We start from the raw sequence: 3,198 nt of genomic DNA on the forward strand, positions 1-3,198 counted from the left end.
GAGAGGATTAGCTGGGTGTCATCTGTGTATGAGATGATGTTGAGGTGGTGCGATTGGACGATGTTGGCGGCGGTGCCATGTAGACGTTGAAGAGTGTCGGGCTGAGTGAGGATCCTTGGGGTATGCCGGAGATGATCTTGGTGGCTTCAGAGCGAAAGAGGGTGAGGTGGACACATATAATTTATTTATCTTGACCATTTCCAATAATAATTAGGTCATCCCTTATAAGTTTATGCCTCATATCCTCAATTGTTTCTTTTGATATCGTAGAGCTATTCTCAGTTTCCTCTATCAGTTGTTTTTGTGCAACTAGATTATCTTTTTGTTGTGTCAAATTCCAACATACTTTTGATACATTATTTTGGTCTTGGCCAACATACCTTTGTTCTTCATTTTGGCTAGTTAGTGAGGTTTTAGGATCAAGGGAGGTTAGGGATCTCGGGCCATATTATGAAGCCTGGGCGATACATTTTCGCCGCTTTTATCGGCAAGAAACTGCTGCTAAAGTGGCGATAATGGGCTTGATATTAGGCTCTATGGAATTCCAATCGAAGCTCATGTTAGATGCCCTTCACATCTGACATGAGCTTCGATTGGAATTCCATAGAGCCTGGTATCAAGCCCATTATTGCCACTTTAGCGGCAGTGTCCTGCCGATAAAAGCGGCGATAATGTATTGCCCAGGCTTGATAATATAGCCCCTTGTTTTTTAATCGGGTTGATTTGAATATCAATCATAAGTTCATTTGTTAATACACAACCATCTCCTTTTTGCCTATGTATTTCTTCTTTGTCTTGGGCTTTCTTTCCCTCTAATTTTACTACGTCAGCTTTTCGATCAGTATTATCCATTAATATAATTGTATTTGTTTGGAGTGGTTTTAGGTCTGTAAGGTGTTTCCCAGGCTCTATAAATATATTATAATATTTTTCATTTTTTTCCAATAATTTTGCAGACTGACTCCCGGATACATCACTATCAATTTTTTTCCTTCTTTTGTCATATCAGCAGGTGTTTCTGGTTTGGAATATTTTTTTACAGCATTTTCCTTTTTTTGACTTATTTCTTGCTTTAAGTATGTTTTTCCTTTGTCTCTTTGTAAATTCAAAGGCTATAAGATCTTCATTATCCTTTCCTTCATTATTCAACCGTGGGAAGCCAAGTTGTATTTCTTTACTTTTTAAACTATTTGTTTCTTGTTGTGTCCTCTGCATTATTTCTGAGTTCAGTTTGGTCACAAGTCGACATTAGAATCTATTATGTCACCAATTTGCTTCATTTTTTTTCTACAGAAGCAGATGGATTTTTGTCAATGCAACACATCTCCTCTTTTTGATTTTAATGTTTTTTGCGCACAAAGTTTTTAACATCTTCCAATATAGTGTTTACTACATCCGGAATAGTTGCCAGTTTGTTTATTTATTTTATTTATTTTTTTTTATTTATTTTTTTTTTTTTTTTTTTTTTTGTCCTCATCTGCCTTCCCCTCTGACGGAAGATGCCAACCACCTTGCACGGCCTTACTGGCGTGATATGTGTTAGTGGCGGGAGATATGTGTCGAGAAAGAAAAAGCCAGTTAGGGGAGCATTCTTTTGACTCCATCTAGGTATGTTTCAACCTGCCGGACCTTGTTCGAAACTGTCCTAGCCCTTGGTCCAAAAGAGTAAAGATGGCATAATCATCGGACCCGGGAGAAAAAAAAAAAAAAAAAAACCCCGGATCATCTCCAGTTGGTCAGGAGATCCCAAAATGCTAGCTTTCTCTTATTTACAGATCTCATTAGGTCTCTTTTGGATATCTCATATAATGAAGTAAGCCATGAACAGTGTAGAGGAGGTGTCTTCTCTACCCATTGGATGCAAATCTGTCTTCTCGCCATCAAAATTGCATAGAAAAGAAATGATTTTTCCTTGCCTGTGATATTGTCTTCTGTTCCAAAGATGACAAGTGGGAGAGTTATTGACAAGGAAGTGTTTAGTATGGAATTTAAAGTGTTTTTCACGTCTTCCCAGAATTTGGTTATATTAGGGCATTCTAGAAACATATGTATGTCACATGCGTCTGCTAAGTTGCATTTATTACATTTTTTGTCTGTTTGATATTTAGACAATTTCCGCGGTGTTAAATATGCCCTATGTACAGAGAAAATGTGATTTCGTACAAGCCAAGAGGGCTTTACGATGCTGCGTAAAATCTCAAAAGAGTTTATCCACCTCTCCTCGCATGGAATCCCAATTTCGGTCCCCCATAACTCATCCGGGAGTTTAAACTCCCCTTCGCTTTCTTCCAACAGAAGCCAGTACCATCTAGCTACTTCTTTTCCTCCAGTTGGACGTTCTACTAATTGTTGTTCCATTTCACTTATTTTTCCAATGTTACTGTCTTTACAGATTTCAGATCTTGCCCAACTATCCATTTGAATATATTTGAATCTAGAAAGCCCTGGGCCAACTTGCTCATATAACTCATCCCAAGTTATAAGTTTTTTATCTTTAAATAGGTGGCCCCATTTACAGATGCCTGCTTGTTCAATTACATTGGACAAGTTATCTTTCAAGCATAGTGGTAACCCGGGAGAGTCCCAAATTGGTGCGTAGTTTGAATAGTAAGATAGTCTCAGTTTTTTCCTGATGTTAAACCAATTTTTGGCCCATGAATGTAGTGTTTTCAGTTTTATATTTTTGAAGAATGTTTGACTACCAAATTTAAACATAAAGCCATCTGCTGCAAGATTTGTCTCCTTTAGCATGGCTCCATACATGGATGTACTAGGTAGATTAGATGGCATTTTAAGAAGCATTCTAGAATAGGACATCTGAAAGGCCCATGAATAGAACATTAGGTCCGGTAGTGCAAGGCCCCCTTTTTCTCTTCTTCTTCTGAGCTTCTTCCATGATATTCTTGTAGTCTTGTAGTTCCATATAAATGAGTTGATTTCTCTTTGACATTTTTCCAACATTTTGGTGTTCATAGTTATTGGGATAGTGTTAAAAATAAAGGTGAATTTTGGGAGAATACACATTTTGACTAAGTTAACCCTTCCTGTTATAGAGAGAGGCAGGTGTGTCCAAGATTTCATAAGTCTTTTGCTTTCACTGTGTATTCTTTCCAAATTAGATTGAGCAAGGGTGCCGACATCTTGAGTTATTTTGATTCCCAAATATCGCATTGAGGATGAGATATTAATCCCGAGATC

This window comes from Lissotriton vulgaris, unplaced genomic scaffold, assembly GCF_964263255.1.
Source record: "Lissotriton vulgaris unplaced genomic scaffold, aLisVul1.2 SCAFFOLD_599, whole genome shotgun sequence".
In the NCBI taxonomy this organism is placed as follows: Eukaryota; Metazoa; Chordata; class Amphibia; order Caudata; family Salamandridae; genus Lissotriton; species Lissotriton vulgaris.